This window comes from Thamnophis sirtalis, unplaced genomic scaffold, assembly GCF_051295495.1.
Source record: "Thamnophis sirtalis isolate CommonGarterSnake01/CBP01778 unplaced genomic scaffold, rThaSir2_p1.2 scaffold_10, whole genome shotgun sequence".
NCBI classification, from domain to species: Eukaryota; Metazoa; Chordata; class Lepidosauria; order Squamata; family Natricidae; genus Thamnophis; species Thamnophis sirtalis.
Window position 1 is genome coordinate 11,113,185 of NW_028261390.1, and position 22,289 is coordinate 11,135,473.

The 22,289-nt window shown below is 42.0% G+C and overlaps 1 protein-coding gene across 4 annotated transcripts in view; it reads left to right on the forward strand.

Annotated features, from left to right (window-relative positions):
- The window catches only part of ARHGAP24 (Rho GTPase activating protein 24), a 447,041-nt gene that overhangs the window by 252,393 nt on the left and 172,359 nt on the right, over nucleotides 1–22,289 (forward strand). The window contains exon 1 of one of the 4 annotated variants that reach the window (XM_087724061.1): nucleotides 17,756–17,998. The exons of the other annotated variants lie outside the window; for them this stretch is intronic. The gene's annotated coding sequence lies outside the window, so the exon portion shown is untranslated. Of the gene's footprint in view, nucleotides 1–17,755; nucleotides 17,999–22,289 lie in introns of those variants that run through there. 4 annotated transcript variants of the gene reach the window in all.

The following is a 22,289-nucleotide window of genomic DNA, read 5'->3' on the forward strand; positions in this document are numbered from 1 at the left end:
ATGTCCCAACGAGGCCTGGGATCAAGATGAGGGCAGGCACGACATTGCCATGAAAGTCCCACTTTTTTCCTATGAACCCAACTCTGCCTGAGGCAGATCTCTGCTGAAGGAATAAAGCAAATTTGTTTAAAGCAAATCCTCCTTTCCTCTACACATATAACAGAATGACAGAGTTGGAAGGGACCTTGGATGTCTTCTAATATAACCCCTTGCTCAAGCAGGAAATTACTGTTTTACTATTACAAATTACCGTTTTACTATTACAAATTACCATACCATTTCAGATAAATGGTTGTCCAATCTCCAATTCCATCAACTGTTCTTTATATGTTTTAGCCTCCAGTCCCCTAATTATCTTTGTTGCTGTTCTCTGTACTCTTTCTATAGTCTCAACATCTTATCCTACTCACTATTCTGTGTATACTGTCTTCCATAAAAGACCTGTATATTATGCGGGTCAGAATGAGGGCTGAAAAGATAACTGCAGACTGTCAGCGTTCCAAGTATCATGCAGAATTAAATCAGAATCCAAGGCAAAACGATCCTTAAAGTTCCAATTTAATAAACCAGACATCTTGGCACATCTGTGGGATCCCAATTCTGGAAGTTACCTAGGATTCCCACCCAGTTGAAAGTTCATGATCTTGTCCCCACACCCACAAATCCATCACATGGTCCAATCTTCTTCTTCCACGCTGGCATCTCCACCCAGCTGGTTCCGGTCAGGTGCAGAGGTGCGGAGACAAAAGATGACCTTGGGCTTCTAGAAAAGAATGACAACAACACATTCCACAATTCTACTCCTTTCTATTCCCCCCTCCCAACTACTACACTAATGAAACAGCACAGTGAAATAAAAGAGAGTGTGGCAGGCCAAAGATCCTAAAAGGGATATAACTGCAGGCGTGAACAGACCTCCTCACATGCTGGACGCAAACTGTTTCAGTTCCTTCCCTTGGGACAGCACTATAGGGCATTGTATGCCAAAACAACTAGACACAGGGACAGTTCCACCCCCCCCCCCTCAAGTGCTATCACTCTGCTGAACACCTAATATTTGCACTTGGCAAACACAGTGCTTACTAAGTTCTGTCTAATGTATATGCATAGGTGGGTTAGAATCTGACTGTAATATTATTTATTATTTTTATTACCTCTCATTTCCCCCTTTTACTGTTGCAGACTTTTAATGGAATGAATGGAATGGAATGGAATAGAATAGAATGATTACATTGTAATAGTAAACTAAATAGTACAAAATAGTAAATAGTGAGTTGGAAGGGACCTTGGAGGTCTTCTATGGCCTTGGAGGTCTTCAACCCCTTGCTTAGGCAGGAAACTCTATACTTGTGATGGCAAACCTATGGCACACATACCAGAGGTGGCACGCAGAGGCTTCTCTGCTGGCACATGTGCCGTCGCCTCAGGTCACATCTCCGTAGCGTTTCTTCCGTGAGCTTCTGTTTCCCTGCAAACGAAGAAACAGAAGCTCACAAAAGAAAAAGCTCTTACCTCTTGCCATGCTGGCAGTGTTGGGATTCCCCTGCCTCCTGCTAGCCAGCTGGTCTTCAGGTCTCTGTTCAGTGGTGGGTTTCCAAAATTTTTAGAACCTCTTCTGTAGGTGTGGCCTGCTTTGTGGGAGTGGCTTGCCAGCCATGTGACTGGATGGGCGCGACCAACTTGTAAAATGTGGTGAAACTCACTTAACAATGCTCTTGCTTAGCAACCAAAATGTTGGCTCAGAAACTCTGGCATTTGAAGCATGCAAGTCTTAAAGCTATCAAGTTACAAGACCCTTGCACCCCTAACCCTTTAGAAAAAAAACCCCAGGGGTGTTCAAACTTGAAAGCTTTAAGACTTGTGGACTTCAACTCCCAGAATTCCTCTTCCAGTCATGTTGGCTCAGGAACTCTGGCATTTGAAGCACACAAGTCTTAAAGCTGTCAAGTTACAAGACCCTTGCACCCCTAACCCTTTAGGAAAAAAAACCAGGGGAGTTCAAACTTGACAGCGTTAAGACCTGTGGACTTCAACACCCAGAATTCCTCCTGTCGCTCTTCATCTTGATGATGTGCGGAGGGCGAGGGGAGGGAGCTGGAACCGGTTCTAAACGGCACTGTAGATTTGTGGAACCTCTTCTATAGAAGAGGTTAGAACTGGCAGGAACCCACCCCTGTCTCTGTTGCACATGCGCACACACGTCTGTGCATGTACACATTTGTGCATTTATGCCCGCATGTACACCTTTCAGTTTGGGCATGCACATGTGCAGTTTGGGCACTCAGTGTCTAAAAGGTTTGCCATCACTGCCCTATACCATTTCAGACAAATGGTTGTCTGAAATTTCTTGGGTATCTAAACCTCACTTGGCCAAATAAAGTATTCTATACAGAACAGAGAAAACCTGATGATGTAGGAGCACGTTTTAAGCGTACTTAAAATCCATTTTTTATCTAGTACCCTTATTTTCTTTATTTGCACTGCATCACTGGACGTTGTGGTTGATAAGTACAGAAGCATGCGAATAGAATTTCAGGATTATACCTGCTAACATTGGTGACAGCGTTATGTTGAAAGTTGCTTGGTCAGCGCAATGGATATTTTGTTCAGAGTTATGGGGTCATGACAGTTAAGCCTGAAAGGATTTCTGCACAATGTATTGAGTACAATTTTGTCAGTTTGATGCACTCAAGATTCTTTTCCAAATATTTGACAGCAGAGGAAAGGCATAAACTTATTTAAAGAGCATCTTGAGGATTGTTTCAAAACTCAAGTTGAAGGCCCATCAATAAACCATGTACTACAGAATGTGTACATGTGCTACATACAATGGTTCTACATTCATTATCCTATATGTTAGGGAATGCTCACAAAATATCTAAATTTGGGGCATTTATTGTCTCTCGGATGTATTCTTCAGTTCTCTGAGGTTTGGGAAGATAATTTAGTTTGCTTTTCTTTTTCCGATTTTTTCAGATTTTATGCATTTGTTGCAATGAATATTCCAAATATGATTGGGGCAATATTTCCTTAGGAATATAGAGACTCTCTGACTGTTTATATTAAACAATGCAGAATAGTTTCTATTTCAGGCACAAATAAGTTACTAACCATATTTTAAAAATCTAACTATGAAAATTCATAGGTATAATTCTGAGGTTTGTGAAGTTATTACATAAGAATTATCACTGTATGTGTATAAGCTGCAATGCATGCACTTTCCATCTCCCCATCTCGATTCACCTTGTCTATCAGAAGTATTAGAGGCAATAAATAGGTAATCCTTGACTTATGACCACAATTCAGCCCGAAATTTCTGTTGTTGAGTGAGACATTTGCTAAGTGAATTTTGCCTCATTTATAACCGTTCTTGCTATAGTTGTTAAGTCAATCACTGCAGTTGTTCAGTTAGTAACACAATTATTAAGTGAATATGACTTCTTCCTTGACTTTGCTTCTCAGAAGGTTGCAAAAAGTTATGACCCAGGACATTGCAACCGTCATAAATATGAGTCAGTTGCCAAGCATCCGAATTTTGATCATATGACCATGGGGATGGGGCAATGGTCATAAGTGTGAAAAATAGTCATAAGTCACTATTTTCAATGCCGTTGTAACTTTGAATGGTAACTAAATGAACTCTTGTAAGTTGAGGGCTACTTGCACTGGTCTAGTTGCATTATCTTTAATAACCCATCACAATTAGGTCACCAAGAACACCCATGAAGAGTAATCAGCTGCTCTGGGGAAGGAGTAACAATGTTAGACCTTTTCTGAGAAGGATTCACATCTATTCCTTCCTGATTTTGTAAGGTTGGAGTGTGACAATTGTACATCCTCAAACCTTGTAAATCAGTTTGTCAGGCTAGTAACACATGTAAAAAAAAATCTATACTTTCCTATTTCAAGTTTGAAACTTGGAATTGCATATGGAGAGCAAAATCTGAAATCACTTTTTTTTTTAGCACACAAAAATTCAGAAATAAATGCAAAGCTATCTTGCAGAGCTTCAATTTTAGGTTTCTCCCCCACATTTACACATCAAATAAGGATACCATGTAGGAATGTGTGAGAAAGTTCTTCGTGGGAAAAAAAATTAAATGCATACATTTCCATCACTTTTCTTCCTTGTGACACCAAGCTTTTCTTGCCTATTGACGTCAAGGGGGTGTGAACTCTTATGCTGCAAAGTCTCCTGATCCAAACAAAACGTTCCCCATTGCCCTGAAGCCAAATCTGTTCCAACTTCCAAATGTGGCTTTTACAGAGATCCTTGGTTTCAAATTCCTCTCCAAAAACATCCAAGATCATACATAAAGAGGCCTTCCCCTGTTCCCAGCAGATTCAGCTTGAGTCTCAGAAAATGAAAGCTTACACTAAGGATAGATGGAAGGCATGTCAGAGGTGGTATTCAACCACTTCTGACCGGTTCTGGAGAACCGGTAGTGGAAATTTTGAGTAGTTGAAAGAACCAAAAAATACCACCTCTGACTGGCCCCGCCCCATCTATTCGCTGCCTCCCAAGCCCCAGCTGATCGGAGTCCCAGCTGATCGGCTGGGTATTCTTCTGTTGCCCTGCATGGGAGAACGGAGCTGGAAAGCAGGTCAGTAGGGTGGGGGAGGGAATGGGGATTTTACAGCATCCTTCCTCTGAAGTGGGGAGGGAATGGGGATTTTGCAGTATCCTTCCCCTGGAGTGGGAGGGAATGGAGATTTTACAGTATCCTTTCCCTGGAGTGGGGAGGGAATAGAGATTTTACAATATCCTTCCCCTGGAGTGGGAAAGGAATGGAGATTTTGCAGTATCCTTTCCCTGGAGTGGGAAAGGAATGGGGATTTTGCAGTATCCTTCCACTGCCACATGCCCACCAAGCCAAGCCACACCCACAAAGCCATGCAGGTAGTAATTTTTTTTGAATCTCACCACTGATTGATGGTATCCACTGAGTCATGTCCGATTCTTGGTGATTTTATGGGCCAGGTCTTCCCACAATCTTCCAATCTTCCATTACTTCTTTGAGTTTTTCTATGCTCTGGTTGGTGTCAGTTTTGAGGGTGTCCAGCCACCATATTCTTTGGCCATCTGTTTCCTTAACTCTTCCAAATAGAATTGCTTTCTCCAATTAATTCCCCTGCAGGACATTCCCGTACTTGCTTACTGCTCACCTTTGCTGTCCAAGGAATACACAGAAACCTCTCGGGCACCACAGTCCAGACAAGTCAATTTTCTTTCTGTCTTGCTTTTACAATTTATTTACAAATAGATAAATAAATACTGTCCCAGCTTTAAGAGAGGAATGCAGAATTGGACCTTTAAATGGAAACTCAGATCAGCAGCCTGATTTGGAAGCCTCTGTGTTTTCTTTAGTCATCCTTTGCAAATGTAAACCCTATTCTTCTTTTTAGCTCAGCAAAAGGAAGTGAAAGTGGACATGACAGGAAGAGTCAGCCCTCACTGATGGGATTCCCAGAACCAAACTTTGTAGAATTTTTAATTGACAATTACAAGGAATCTATCTATCTATCTATATCTATATCTATATCTATATCTATATCTATATCTATATCTATATCTATATCTATATCTATATCTATATCTATATCTATATCTATATCTATATCTATATCTATATCTATATCTATATCGTGTTATATTTGTGCTGATAAATAAATAAAGGGAGACTAGTATAGATCTATTTCAAGCTATTTAGCTCTCATCAGCTAGCCATACCCTTACTGGGAATCGAGCCTGTGCTGTATTGCCTCTTAGGCAGATGTGTTAACCACTGAGCTACAGAGCTCGACTCCTTATCAGCCAAGCCAGGGTGAAAGGTATATATTTAAAGTCACAACCCCTGGTATGCCCAAATATGGGAGGAAGATCACTACTTCCATTCTCTGTCCTTCGGCTCGTCACAAGAGACCATCCAGGCAGAAACCCAATCTATATCTATCTATCTATCTATCTATCTATCTATCTATCTATCTATCTATCTATCTATGTGTGTGTATGTTCAAGCATAACTCTGGAACGCCTCCAACAATTTCAACCAAACTTGGTACACAGATAATGTACTCTCTGGAGAAAAATACTGGGGTGGTGGTGGTTAAGACACCCTTAACACCACTTGGGGGGGGGGTGTCTGTTGAGATACAGCCTGTTGTGCCTTAAAATAACTTCTACCATACTGCCATAAAATGGCTTCTACTGTACACCACAGTGGAGTTGCCATGGTAATGGCTCCACAGTACTCCACAAGGGGGCTCCTTCTGATAAGGGGAAAAATCCAACCTTAGAAATTACGTTTGGTCCAGATATTTCCCCCCTATAAATAAATACCTAGCCAACGCCGGATTATCGGCGAATAATAAATAAAGAGAACCCATAACAAAATGTTGCAAGATGGAGTAACTTCAGTTCAGGATTCTGAACTGGTTGGCCATTTTTGAAGATGGAAATAGATATTCAATTCTATCCCTTAAGCAATTCATTTGTCTTGGTTCTCCCTAATAGCTATTTGAGCTGATTTAGCATATCTGGTATCCTATAAGATGGCTTTGGGCCTTTCCCCATCTCTGTTTATTTTCTAAATATGTCTTTTATATCTAAGAACTCTGCTGTTTTGTTGCCATTACAATGGTTCTCTAAACAGATAACACAAAGGAAACTAATTGGACTTTGAAGCTGCCTAACATTGTCATTCAAAAGAATGATTCTACCATAAATACAGAAGACAAGGAACTTTGAAAAGTTCTTTTATAACCAGCACTTAATAAGAACAGGCCTCTGAAGGATGGTTGCGTTTTTCCTTAGAATTAGCAATAACAACCTGGCTCGTTTTGAAAGGAGGAACGGCGATTTCAGAGAAGGGATAAAAGGACAACTGTTCTTTTTGTTTTTTTTAAAATGTCTTTTAACTGGTTTCCCATTAATAGCAAATGGAAATCTTCTCACATAGGGCTGTGCTGGCAGATGGTGTTACAAAATGAAACCAGGGCTTAGCTGTGGTCAGAATAAATGATGCAGCAACAAATCATTGTGCTGTTCACGCTATATGCCTCCTGCGAGATCTGACAGCAAGACTTCAGTATATCTCATGGGTATTTTTACAAGGCCATAAAGTATTCAGGATTTAAAGGCAAAATGATGGTATTAAATGGTGGGAGGAGACCAGGGGTGGGTTTCAACCGGTTCGCGACAGTCCCCGCGAACCGGTTGGTCGGCGAACCCGGAAGTAAGTAACTTCCGGGAACGGCGAAGGGCGCACCCGCCCACCTGCGCTCCTTACCCGGTTTTTACGACTTCTGCGCTTCCACGCATGCGCAGGACGCATACAGCACCTGCGCGATCCTCCAGGAGCAGCTGGAGCATCACACAGACGCTAGTACGCATGCGTGCACTGCGCGCATGCACGAGGACGCCGCCGGCCCCGTTCCAACCGAACCAGTTGGAACGGGGCGAGAAACCCACCCCTGGAGGAGACACATAAGCTTTTTATGATGTTCCACCATTTTGGAGTCCCATGAAAATAGTTTAAAGAGTGAGTAGCTCACACTCGCTCCCTCACTACTCAACAGTGAGTAGCTCACACAGTACATTGTGAACCCAAAGCCTTCCTTTTTAAGCATAGATTAACAGGTTACTTCTTGCTCTGGAGTACAGGTTGGAGGCTTTACTATCAAACTGCTCTTAAACTTGCCAAAAACCACAAAAATTAAACACGGAAACAAACTTTCATAAACCCCTCCAGTGCAAAAGTACGGTAGAGGATTCCTTGCTGTCAGCAATTTTGGATGAATAAATCATGACTTCCTACATGGCTTGGCTCCTTAGCACTGTGTGAGATAAAAGTGAAAGCAACTGTTATTGAAAATAGTATTTCTTCTTTCCTTATATTGCCAGGAAAAAAATGGACTTTTTTTTTTAAACTGACTATCCCCATTTCAATAGTACTCACCATCTTATTAGCAAACCTGTGTTCAATTTTTTTTTAAAATATAGCAAGTGTAATGAGTTGTCTTAGAAATAAAAGAAAACAATTGCTATCCCTGCCAGATTATTCTATGGGGAAAATGCCAAATATAAACGAATATTTTTGGGATTGGCTGTGTGCCAATCAACAATAATGCATGGACTTTATATACTATATATAATGAGAGAGAGATGGGCAGATAGATATAGATATAGCAATAGCAGTTAGACTTATATACCGCTTCATAGGGCTTTCAGTCCTCTCTAAGCGGTTTACAGAGTCAGCATATTGCCCCCAACAACAATCCGGGTCCTCATTTTACCCACCTCGGAAGGATGGAAGGCTGAGTCAACCTTGAGCCGGTGAGATTTGAACAGCCGAACTGCAGAACTGCAGTCAGCTGAAGTAGCCTGCAGTGCTGCACTCTAAGCACTGCGCCACCTCAGCTATATCTGTCTGTCCGTCCATCTGTCCATCTGTCTGTCTAGCTCTGTAGCTATCCAATCTATCTAGTTCTAAAGTTCATTTTAAAAGGAATTAGCCAAGAATTGATTGTCTTTGGTAAATAGCATGTTATAATATTTTGTACGTCAAGAGTTTTTACTAGAGTGTTGACAGCACTTAAAATACCAGATCACCAAAAATGGTGTGACCTTAAATATGGTTTCAAGGAGAAATAGTCTCATATGTTTACTTTCATATAACTTTATTTATAACAATAGGAAGTACGTTCCAAATCTTTAAAAAAGCAGAGGGTAGATAGTGATGCTTTGATTATATCAAAATAAGCTATTCGTGCTTTCATTAAAATACATGCTTTCTGCACTTTTGGATGATGAGCCCCAATGTCAAAGTTAAGGCTGGATGGAAAGGATGAATTTTGCATGTATGCTTTTCCACCTCAGTTGCTAGTAGAATCTTCTTTTTTTCTGTATATGATTAGTTATTTAATAGACATTCAGATTGCCTTCTTTAAGGATCTTCCTGAAAAAAATTGCCTTTGTCATAAATGTGTTGAGTCTACATAGTCCCTCTTCTGATTAGCTCACAAATATGCCCAAAATGTGGCTTCACCGTCTTCTTTTTTTCCCCAATCCATTTTTTAAAAATATTCTTTATACATATCATTGCATGAATGGTGTGGTAACTGGGTAACATACATAGTAGAGCCGAGGTGGCGCAGTGGTTAAATGCAGCATTGCAGGCTACTTCAGCTGACTGCAGTTCGGCTGTTCAAATCTCACCGGCTCAGGGTTGACTCAGCATTCCGTCCTTCCGAGGTGGGTAAAATGAGGACCCGGATTGTTGTTGGGGGCAATATGCTGACTCTATAAACCGCTTAGAGAGGGCTGAAAGCCCTATGAAACGGTATATAAGTCTAACTGCTATTGCTAACTGCTATTTCAGTACACATAAACATAGTCTTATTATTCCTAAATATTACATTTCATTTCCATTGTTTCATATTATTAATACATGTCTTTTATTATCTCACTTCCTTTCTGAACCATCTTTCTATGCTTTTGTATATCTTAACATATTAATATCTAATTATTATTTTTCCCCATTACTTTCTATCCCTATTTTAACTTTTTTTTTCTGCTTTCATATCGCTATAATATTCAAAGACGCATTTTCCACCTCTTTTGTTGTTTATATTTCCATAGTTAAATCAACGTTCCATCCTTCATTCTTCCGTTTTTCAATATCTCCTTATACAGTTTTAGTATCCATCACAATCATTTATAAATTTAAATTCGTTTTCTTTCCAGTTCTTCAATCCATCTAATTCTACTATTAATACACATGTTTAGTGGCTTCACCATGTTCTTAGAGCCAACTAACTCCCTGGTTAGTTGTAGACTGAGTTGGTACAGTATTGCAAATTGTTACAGGCTAAAAACCTGATTTTTGCTTCAGCGGGTCTCATATAACCTCATTTGATTTGTGCCTCACTCAAGGTCAAGACTAAGCCATAAGGATAATTTCGCCCTTATTGGTGGTTTCAGACAATGGTTGGGTTATCTTTATTTTTCAATTTCCTACAAGAAGTGGGGAATGCGATGGCTATGCTTCACCTCTCTTCTCCGATTCCTGCTAGCGGTTTCAATAACTAGAAAAGACTTCTGTATGAAGAAGCACAGGCATATGAGCCATTTCTTGCTATTGGAAATGCCAGATCAAGTCTGCAAAGCTTGAGACAAATTGCCTCACCTTTTCACCTCAAAAGAGAAGATCATATTGTCTTCATGGCATGAACATCTTTGTCAGGACAAATTGAAGCTACTTTGCACAGGCTTAACAAAATGGTCTCTTCCCAACTCAGTTTTACTTCAGCCTCCAGTGGCCACTGCTATTATAATAAGCTGCTAGTTATACATGTATATTTCATTGTAATTGTACAACGATATAGCCCGATATATCACGTATCGGCATTATTCTTGCATTATATGCAAGACTTCTTCTTGTCTTCTTTTTCATTAAAAAACAGCAAACAGAGCTATTTTATAATCATCTTGAAGGAGAAAATATATACGAAAATGGGAAATCGGAATGTTGTAAAGCACAGCACCAACCTCCCCCCAAAAAACACCTTTATTTCCAGAGTGTCTTTAAACCCTGAGTGGGACCTAAAAGCATTATTAGAAAATAAAAAGGACAGGCAGCTACACTTCAGAGCTTTGACTGAGCTGTCACTGATGCCTAGAAAAAGGACCGAGTTAAACAGGGATAATAGAAAGCCTGTCGGTTAGCCCTTCAAGGAAGGCAAGGTCAAAAAACGGGAGCAGCAGTGGTTTCACGAATGCTTTTTATTGCTGTGGAGTAGAATAAAAGAATCTTGAAAGGCCATCAGTGTTCCTCTCGACTCTACCTTATCAAAGAATATCAAGGTGAGCTATTCTGGGGGTTCTTTATCACTCTTCCTGCTTTCTCAGTGTAGGAAGTTATCACCCAACCCTCTCCCAGAAAAATGAAATATCCTAGGAAATATTGAAAAGGCAGAATATTTCTCTGGATGTGAAAAGAAACATGTTTTAAAAGACAGAATAGCTGCCTGTAGCTTCCTGCCCATCCCCACTTTATCAATGGGCCATTAAGAAGGCCAAGCTAGTCCACTTTACATAATAAAGGCTTCTCCACTTCAGCTGCAGGGGGATGGGATTAAAGCATGATAATATTGGCCCTGTACTCAACTGACCACATGGCATCTGAGAACTCAACCAAATCTGGATTCAAAACGCAGCCTAGAGAGTTGTCCCTGCATGGCCCCATGGGAGTCTGACAACCAATCAGAATATATTTCTTACACAGGAACAGGAAACAGAGAAGTGGGGCTGAACAGGTTATAAAAAGCCTAGCAAGCCTCTCCCGCAGCCCTTCTCTTCTTCTCCACCAACATTGAAGCACGCGATCACCTTTTCTGTTCAGGACTCAAGCCATGTGGTCCTATCCACTAATAAACCATCTTTCCAAGCAGCCTCCATGTCTCCAGTGTCTTTTTCCCCACATGGAGCCGAACTCAGAAGGACATTTCTTTCATCATCAGGACTGAACTATTTCCCCCTCATCTCTTAACCTTTACCTTTTAATAGATAAGAGAAGGAATATGACTGCAAATATCTCTTTGTTATTAGACAAGCCATTCTACCAACATCCTGAAATTTTCCCAGCTTCCATCTCTGCCGTTCAATCCCAAGAGGAAACATCAAGAGAAAACTCTTCTCTTGGGTCTTTTTCAGCCTGGAAAGTGTAAGCAGTCAGGGACACTTCAGAGCGATAAAAAGTTGTGCAAGAGAAAACAAAAGCACAATGATAAGACACTTCCCTATTTCCAAGGGTAAGGTAAATTTCCAAGGAGAAAATGTGAGCACAGAATTACTCTAAGAGCAAGCTTACCTATTTTCTAATTAGGCTTCTTTCCCTTCATTCTTGACCTTGGTGTCTACTAAATATTTGCAATTGCACATCAATCAATTCCTGTGGAATTTACAGTGTATAGATGTGAAATCCATACACATTCTTTTAGTGATTTTAACAGTCAATCTGTGCACAAACTAGAATGGCAGTTCTTGTCATTTCGTGGCTTTATGTTGCTAACAGGTGTTAAAGATTTGTGACTCCACTGAGCAAGCATATGTAGCATCCCTCTCCCCCCACCCCAAAAAAATCCCCCAATAACCCTCCATCTGATGTGCAAATAAGTAAAGAATTATGGAACAAATTCAGGTCTATTTTTTGTGAGTCTCTTCATTGGTTCCCCCCCCCCCAAAAAATGATAAGTTGAGATGCTACTAGGCCATATGTGCTTTCTATATTTGCAAGCATTTTTAGGGGTCTCACCTCCTTGGAAGAGTGCACACTTATCTAGAAAAAAAGGCCAAGGTAAGTTGAGGTTTTAGAAGACACGGGGCAACAGTGCAACATCTCTGGAGGTCTCTGAGAAAGATAGATTTTAAGTCTCAGCAGATAGAAATACAGGACTCAAAAGTAAGCAGGGTTGGACTTAGTATCTCAATGGGAGACCTGTTGGTGGAAATGTCCTAGACGAAGGCAATGCCAGTCACTTTGGTAATGACGTCAAAACACCCAAGAGTTTGAACTTGACTTCAAAACATCTTTATATATCTCTAGAAAGTTTACTGACCCTTACCACCCTTCCAGCTTTCCGCAAAGCTACTAAGACCTGGTTGTTCCGGCAGGCCTGGGGCTGTTGAATCTTCCAGCCCCATCCGAGGTTTGAATGTTGCCGTATTTTTAAATTGTTTGTCTTTTCACTTTTATTTTGTACCCCCCCTTCCCCCCAGATTGTTAGCCGCCCTGAGTCTCTCGGGAATAGGGCGGCATACAAATTAAATAAACCTTAACCTTAACCTTACTGTGCCTTTCATTCACTGGTGGGCCTCAAAAATTTTAGCAAGGGGTTCTCTGCCCTATTGATGGGTGGCTATGGCCATGGTGAGTGTGGCCTAGCTGGTCTCCTGCCCCATGGCGGGAAGGGTGCTTTTGCTCTCCCCTGGCTCCGGAGGCTTTCTTCAAGCCTCCGGGAGGGTGAAAACAGACTCCCCAGGCTACGGAGGTCCTCTGGAGGCCAGAAATGGGCCCGTTTTCAGCCTTCCTGAATTTCCAGTAGGTCAATTTTTCCCTCTCCCTGAGCCTCTGGGCATGCTCTGCACTTACTGCATCCAAAACGGGCCACGTGGGGACTCCTGGGAGGGGCGCCGTGGGGTGGGCGTGGCCAGCCAGGTGTGGGATTTGGAGGTTCTCCAAACTGCACAGAATTTTAGCTAGAGGTTCTCCCGAACCCCTGCAAACCCCCACCCCTGCTTTCATCATATAGTCATCCTGGGCACATGACCACCTAAGTGTCTTCAGACAACACTGGTTCCCTTGGCTAAGAAACTGAGATGAGCACTACCCGCTAAAGTCGGACACAACTGGACAGTGGAAACCTTCACTTTTACTAGTTTTTGTCAAAATCCTGAATTGCACTATTTCCTATTGGTAGCTCATAGCTGGACCCTGTGAGAATCAGCCAAAGGGCTGATTTTAGGCGCTTATCTTAAAAAAGAACATATTTAATTCTGTTGGAAGAAATGTCCTTCTGGGTTCGGCTCCAAGTGGGGAAAAAGACACTGGAGGCATGGAGGCTGCTTGGAAAGATGGTTTAATGGTGGACAGGACCACATGGCTTGAGCCCTGAACAGAAAAGGTGATCACATGCTTCAATGTTGGTGGAGAAAAGAGAAGGAAAGCATAAGATGCTGAAAGTCCCTGGTTTTATGCCCTCTCTGGCCTTTGATCTTGAGCTTGTATTCTGATTGGCTGTCAGACTCCCCTGGGGCCATGCAGGGACAACTCACTAGGCTGTGTTTTGAATCCCAAGTTTGGTTGAGTTCGCAGACGCCATGTGGTGAGTTTCTGTGAAAAGTTAATACTACCTTTATTATGTAAAGTAGACTAGCTCAGGCTTTAATGGCTCATTGACAAAGGGAGTGGGGTAGGAAGCTGCAGGGAGTTACTTTGTCTTTAAAACATGTTTCTTCCTTTACCCATCCAGGGAAACATTCTGCCTTTTCAATTTTTCCTAGGATATTTCATTTTTCTGGAAGAGGGCTGTGTGACAACTTCCTACAATTCCATTCTAAAAGAATCTATTTTAATTTACAGTAAACCCCCGGTAGGTGAAACAAGGCAAGTTTTGCATCAAAATAACAGAGGACGATTATGAAAGAGTTCAATACGTCAATGGGAAACAATATCAATACTTAATGACTATATTAATTTAAAAATACTTTTGCTTTGTATTTTTTTTTAAGTGAAAAACTGGATAAACCTGTATCAACAATAGTAAATATAATGCATTTCTACTAGGCCACTAGTGCTGTTTTCTGGGCTCTAGTCAACTCTTCACAATGTACATGTTGGTTTCCACCCCTCTGTTTTCCTATAAATTGTACTCCCTGTCATATGGATTCTAGCTCACCAGATTGTTTTCCCATGAAATGCTCACTGAAATTAATTGACCCCATATCCTGTATCCAAATAAGAAATATGAGTATGTTTAGCACATTGCCTTTGTTGGTATCTGATTAAGACTTTCACGATTTCATTCCATAAATTCCTTTCTACCACCATCAGCCATTATTTCTATCCTTTCTACTTTAATGTGTCTGTCAGTGTGTGTGTATGTGTGTTTTAAAAAGCTACCCTTTCCTTCTAACGATGTTTGACCCAGATCTTGCAAAAGGATCTTAAACAGAGAAAAAAAGATATATATTTTTTGCAGGATCTGGGTCAAAACCTCAACCCATTTTACAAGTGGAGGATTTTTTTAAAAAGATCTTTCCTTACATATTGGGAATTTTAGAAATGGAAGGAAGGAAGATGGATGTGTTGGATGTATTGGAAGAAATGTCCTTCTGGGTTCAGTTCCAAGTGGGAAAAAAGACACTGAAAACATGGAGGCTGCTTGGAAAGATGGTTTAATGGTGGACAGGCTCACATGGCTTGAGTTCCTGAACAGAAAAGGACAGAGATGCTGAGGGTCCCTGGTTTTATGCCCTCTGTTTCCTGTTCCTGTGTAAGAAATGCATTCTGATTGGTTGCTGTCAGAGGTCATAGCTAGCTTTGTAGGTTGTGTGCCAAGTTTGGTTGAAACTTGGGGGTGTAGCAATGAAGTGCAATGACATGGGGTAGATCTTGGTTATGTAGAATAAGGCTGGCTGAGGCCTTAATGGCCCATTGAGAAAGATGGAGGGGAGCTATTAAAAGTGAGCCTGTTTCCTGCCTAAAACATATTTCTCTGGCTCAGGCCTTAATGTCCCATTGACAAAGATGTGGGGTGGGCAGAATTTCTGCCTCTCTGAGTTTTTACTTCTCTTTTTAGGGGAAATATTCTGCCTTTTTAATATTTCCTAAAATATTTCATTTTCAAGTGTTGGAAGAAATGTCCTTCTGGGTTCAGTTCCAAGTGGGGAAAAAGACCCTGGAGACATGGAGGCTGCTTGGAAAGATGATTTAATGGTGGACAGGATCACATGGCTTGAGCTCCTGAACAGAAAAGAGGGATCACATGCTTCCAGATGTTGGGTGAAGAAGAAAAAAGAGAGAAGGGGCTTGCTGGGTTTTTTATATTCTGTTCAGCCCCGCCTCTCTGTTTCCTGTTCCTGTGTAAGAAATGTATTCTGATTGGTTGTCAGAGTCTCATGGGGCCATGCAGGGGCAACTCTCTAGGTTGTCTTGAGTCCAAGTTTGGTTGAGCATTGCTTTTTCCCAGGTGCCCTGTGGTGAGATGGGTAAAGGGCTAATACTATCATGCCTTCATCCCATCACCCTGGAGCTGAAGGGAGGAAACTGTTATGTAGAATAGACTGGCTCGGGGAATTTTAATGGCCCATTAAGGAAAGTGGGGGCTATTAAGAGTGAGTCTATTTCCTGCCAAAAAAACATGTTTCTCCATTTCTGATCCAGGGAAATGTAATATTCTGCCTTTTCAATATTTCCCAGGAAATTTCATTTTTTTCTAGAAGAGGGCTGGGAGTTAACTTCCTACACAAGGAGAGGGGTGGGTTTTAACTCCCTACAGATGGTTGGAAGGAAGGAAGATTTCTGTATCTTTGGGGTTGAACTTTTTTCAGTCTTGAGAGCTTACATTTTAATCCTTCATTTTACTTCTCCTTCTTTTGCTCACATCTAAACATCCACGGAGTCTGAAAATAAACCCTTGCAGTCAAAAAAAATATACTTCTTTGTTTTGTTTATGACTGGAACTCAGAGAAGGCTGGCTTCAGAGTCTATGCCCCTCTTCGATTCTCTGATTCACTGCTCCTCTCTCTTTTTTTCCCCCAAAGAATTTTATTTATTTTTTTATTCTCTTACATACCATTTTAAGTATACATTCACATGATTGTTATTCTTCTTTACATTTATCATTCTTATACGTTTTGTTGAAAGAAATGTTCTTCTGGGTTCGGCTCCAAGTGGGGAAAAAGACACTGGAGACATGGAGGCTGCTTGGAAAGATGGTTTATTGGTGGACAGGACCGCATGGCTTGAGTTCTGAACAGAAAAGGTGATCACATGCTTCAATGTTGGTGGAGAAAAAAAGAAGGGAGGCCTGAGATGCTGAGTCCCTGGTTTTATGCCCTCTCTGGCCTTTGATCTTAATCTTGTATTCTGATTGGTTGTTAGACTCCCATGGGCCCATGCAGGGGCAACTCTCTAGGCTGCGTTTTGAATCCAGGTTTGGTTGAGTTCTCAGATGCCATGTGGCGAGTTGGGTAAAGTGCCAATATTATCATACCTTAATCCCATCCCCCTGGATCTGAGGGGGGAGAACTCTTTATTATGTAAAGTGGACTAGCCTTCTTAATGGCCCGTTGACAAAGTGGGGATGGGCAGGAAGCTACAGGAAGCTATTCTGTCTTTTAAAACAGAATTCCTTTTCGCATCCAGATAAATATTTTGCCTTTTCAATATTTCCTAGGATATTTCATTTCTCTGGGAGAGGGCTGGATTAAAACTTCCCACATCATCACCAAAGAATTTTTTTTAATTTTTTTTATTCTCTTACATACCATTTTAAGCATACATCCACATGATTGTTATTCTTCTTTACATTTATCATTCTTATTATTTCATTTAATAGGTTAGAACAGTGTTTCTCAACCTTGTCAACTTGAAGATGTCTGGACTTCAACTCCTAGAATTTGCATTCGCTGGCTGGGGAATTCTGGGAGTTGAAGTCCAGACATCTTCAAGTTGACAAGGTTGAGAAACACTGGGTTAGAATATACAGCTTGGGTTGCTTTATTTACCATCCCTTCCTCCTTTTGTAACGCTACCTTGTTTCCTCTTTCTTTTCTCCCTCCCTCCTTTCTCTACTTCCTTCCTTCCCCTTCCTTCTTCCCCTCACTGATCTTCTGACCTCCTGGTGTGTGCCCCCCCCCGCCCCCAAGCTGTGATTTATATCACTTAGTGCAGTGTTTCTCAACCTTGGCCACTTGAAGATGTCTGGACTTCAATTCCCAGAATTCCCCAGCCAGCGAATGCTGGCTGGGGAATTCTGGGAGTTGAAGTCCAGACATCTTCAAGTGACCAAGGTTGAGAAATACTGACTTAGTGCCACTTCCAAAGGCAAGCCAGTCCAAAGGATTTGTGCGTGCGTCCGTGCGTGTGTCTTTTTCCTGTTTCGATTCCGTCCACCTTGTGCCGTCCTTGAGTTCTTTTCCCTCCCTAACTTCCAACAGCTCTAGCCTCTCTCTGTGTGTATGCGTGCCAATGTTTATGCGCGTGTCCCCTGCAGCACCGGTGTTAAGACAGAGAGAAAAAGTTGTTGCCATTCCTGCGTGATGGAGTCATGGGAGAAATTGCAGCGAGCACACAGATAGTAAAAGGGGGCTAAGCCACAAAGCTGGCTGGGCTGGGCTGGGAAACAGCCCGTAGCAGCCCGTTGGCGAAGCTGGAAGCCGCTACATCTGGAAGCTGGATCTTCCCCTGCCTTGGAGCACACTTGTAGGAGGAAGGTGAGAGTTCAGACTTGTTTTTTGGGGGGAGTGTAAATTAAACTTGCTCGTTTCCAGCCGCAGGGAGCGAGAAAGGGGGGATCCAGGAGAGAGCTGACCCCTCGCTTTTCTAATCTACATCTAATGCATTCTGAAATGCTGCCGGGGTCTTTTAAGAAAACGCCTTGCACAAATCGTGGGAGCTTTACTCCTTTCCTGATTGGGATCTGCTACTCGGGGTTTTGAAAGTTGCTAGGTGATGGATTTGGTTTGTTCCTTGTTTTTAAGTGACGTGAAACTGAATAATTCTGTCTGGAAGTAACTTTTTTATCCATTTATTTATCTCCTATGCGGCTGAAGCGCCCGTCTTTTGGTAATTTTATCATTTTGGAGCTGTTTCGTTTTTCGAATCGCACAGTGATTACGATCTTTTTTGCTTTAAGCCAAGATCCAAACTTTGAAGAGCAACAGATAGCTTCTCCTGCCTCTTTGTTCTAAACCAATGGGTTTCTTCCATGATTCCTTGTGTGTGTGTGTGGGGGGGGAACTCGAGTCCCAATAAACTCAAAGGAAATATAACCTAATAAAAGGTTTAAATAGTCTTCTGGTAATCCAAGTAACAATCTGCATTATGATTATATAGCCCATGAGCCCTTGTAAAATCCTGTAAATGAAACCTATACCCAAACAGGCTTTTAACAACCCAGTAAGAACCTGTTGCTTAACGTTTTGTGCCTTTGTAAATATATCCTTTAGTTTCACTAGCACGAAAACTCAAGACACAGATGTTATTCGTTGCAATAACATTTCTGGAATAATTTATTCCCGGTATTCTTTTGGAATTGATAGTGCAATTTCCTAAATATCAGTACTGCAGATTTGTATGTTTGTTCCTGGCAAAGAGAATGGGCCTAGAACTGTATACATGGCATACCGAACTCTTACTAAGAGAAAAATGGGATTTTGTAACTGGTATAACTTACGCACATTCGAGGCATTTGTGCTGTTTCGTAGTTGTTTCGCTTTTCCTGGTGGTTTGACTTCCCCCATTCAGTGTTTAGTGTTGTTTCTAATTTTTGTCATGATGTAAGTCAAGAACATTGAAACTATAAATTGGTACAGCAGACAAACAGGTGTATAAACACCCAGGCATATAGAGTTGGCAGACACTGGAATATGATAGAAGACATTTTTACATGAAGGATATTGATCATATACACATAGCCATTGTATTGTATTGTATTGTATTTGGTTTATTTGTATGCCGCCCTTCTCCAGGAGGGACTCAGGGCGGCGAACAACTCAGGGGGGAAAGGGAACATAAACAACAGTACACATAATTAAAATACACGAAAATCACACAGCCATACCAGTTGAGAGGGGAGGGGAACTCATCAACCCCAGGCCTGCCGGCACAGCCAGGTTTTGACGACTTTCCGGAAGGCCTGGAGAGAGGTGAGGGTCCGGATCTCCGCGGGGAGTTCATTCCAAAGGGCCGGAGCTGCTACAGAGAAGGCCCTCCCCCGGGTAGTAGCCAGATGGCATTGGCTGGTGGACGGAACCCGGAGGAGGCCGACCCTTTGAGATCTGACGTGTCTTTGGGAGGTAATTGGCAGCAGATACATCTATATGTTGTCCCCCTCTCAGTCTATTAATTTATGGTTTTATTTTAAATTAGCAAGTTGCTTGCAAATACATCGTTTGCTGGCCTTTGGTCATTATATTATATTAGACAGTACTGGATTGGATTGGATTTACAGGTATGATGGGCATTGGAAAAACAGAATGCATTGGGGCTGATTTGTGAAGTATAGAAAGTGTCTGTCCATGTTGTGCCTATGAACATGTTCTAGGTAAAGTCCTTAGACTTTTTATCATTAGATTGATTGACAATTAATCAAATCTATGTGAAAATCTAGAGCAACGGGAAGAGCGTCACTTAGGTTTGAGTTAAAATTATTTTAGGTCATTAAATTAAATTAACAGTCCAATTTCAATGGTTAAATTTTGCTCATTTGATAAGCATGGTAAGATAATGGAATGTTGTGAAGAGCCGAGGTGGTGCAGTGGTTAAATGCAGCACTGCAGGCTACTTCAGCTGACTGCAGTTCTGCAGTTCGGCTGTTCAAATCTCATCGGCTCAGGGTTGACTCAGCCTTCCATCCTTCCGAGGTGGGTAAAATGAGGACCCGGATTGTTGTTGGGGGCGATATGCTGACTCTGTAAACCGCTTAGAGAGGGCTGAAAGCCCTATGAAGCGGTATATAAGTCTAACTGCTATTGCTATTGCTATTGCTATTGTGAAAGATTGGCTGGAATGAGTAGTATGAAGTAGACAGACAGACAGACAGACAGACAGACAGACAGATTATAGATGATAGATAGATAGATGATAGATAGATAGATGATAGATAGATAGATAGATAGATAGATAGATAGATAGATAGATAGATAGATAGATAGATGATAGATAGATAGATAGATAGAGGATAGGATGGGTAGGTGATTGACTGGTTTTATAGGAACTGGGTGATCAAGTTGATTGATTTCAACCTTCAAAGACTCCCTGCAAAAAGGAGGAGAAAGAGATTTCTAGACAGCTAATTATAGTTGGTTAATAATTCAATCTAATGTCATCTCACTCTGTCAAGCCCCGAGGATAATTTTTTAAATCTTGCTGTGAGTTCTAAAAGAGAGACGGCACCCCCACCAATAGTTCTGGATTTCTTAAAATTGGATGGCTTTGCTACGCCTCTTCTTTGAAACTCCTTTACTAGTTCAAAGAGCTGAAATAGATTTCTATGTATGCGCAGCTCATGTGTTGAAACCTCTCCTGGCTATTTGACATGGCAGGTCAAGTCTTTGAGGTGAAGAGACATGCCTTGTCAAAGCAAATTGTGTTCCTGATTAAAACAATCACATGGCGTGAAGCTCTTTGCCAAGGTGAGCCTTCATGCAGACCTCACAAAAGGCCCTTTCCAATTGTGTTATAAAAAGGTAAAGGTTCCCCTCGCACATATGTGCTAGTATTTCCCCGACTCTAGGGGGCGGTGCTCATCTCCGTTTCAAAGCCGTTGCTGGAAAGGAAAGTGGGGACAGGACAAAATTCTCAGCGCTTGGGGCTGCCCTTGAAGAGTATTCGGAGACTTCAGCTTGTCCAGAATGCAGCCGCGCGAGCAATAGTGGGTGCACTTCGGTACAACCACGTTACGCCTATCCTCCGCGAGCTGCACTGGCTGCCCATTGGGCTCCGGACTGGCTTCAAGGTGCTAGTCGTTACTTTTAAAGCCCTACATGGTATTGGACCTGGGTACTTGAGAGACCGCCTCCTGCCAATTGCCTCCCTACGACCTATCCGATCCCACAGACTAGGCCTCCTCCGAATCCCATCTGCCAGCCAGTGTCGGCTGGCAACTCCCCGGGGGAGGGCCTTCTCTGTGGCTGCTCCGGCCCTCTGGAACGATCTCCCCGTTGAGATCCGGACCCTCACCACCCTTTCAGCTTTCCGCAAAGCCACGAAGACCTGGTTGTTCCGGCAGGCCTGGGGCTGATGAAATTCCAGCCCTACTTGAATGTTGCGACTGTTGCTGTGTTTTAATTTGTCGTTTTAATTTGTTTGTTTTTATTTTTCTATTTGTATCCCCTTTCCCCCTTGGTTGTTAGCCACCCTGAGTCCCTCGGGAATAGGGCGGCATACAAATTGAGTAAACTACAACTACATTTGGGCAGCAGTTTCAGATAGTACAAAGGTAGGTAGGTAGGTAGGTAGATTTCAGCACTATGACTCTCTGATTCCCTGATTTTAGATGAATCATAGCCTGTCATTATCCAATCTTAAAAGGTGTACCTCCCAAACCATATGAAGTTCTTAAAATCCCAACCCTGATAGCAATAGCAGTTAGACTTATATACCGCTTCATAGGGCTTTCAGCCCTCTCTAAGCGGTTTTACAGAGTCAGCATATCGCCCCCACAGTCTGGGTCCTCATTTCACCCACCTCGGAAGGATGGAAGGCTGAGTCAACCCTGAGCCGGTGAGATTTGAACAGCCGAACTGCAGATCACAGTCAGCTGAAGTGGCCTGCAGTACTGCACCCTAACCACTGCGCCACCTTGGCTCCTTCTGGTACAGAATGATGCCATGCAGAGGTGGGTTGCTACCGGCACTACTGCCAGTTCGGTGCAAAAAAAATTTGACAATAGAACCGGTTTGGGTACGTGAGTGGCCGAGTTACTATCTACTCGGCTGAACCGGTCCGAACCGGTAGGAACCCACTTCTGATGCTATGGCCCATTGAAAGGATGAACAAATC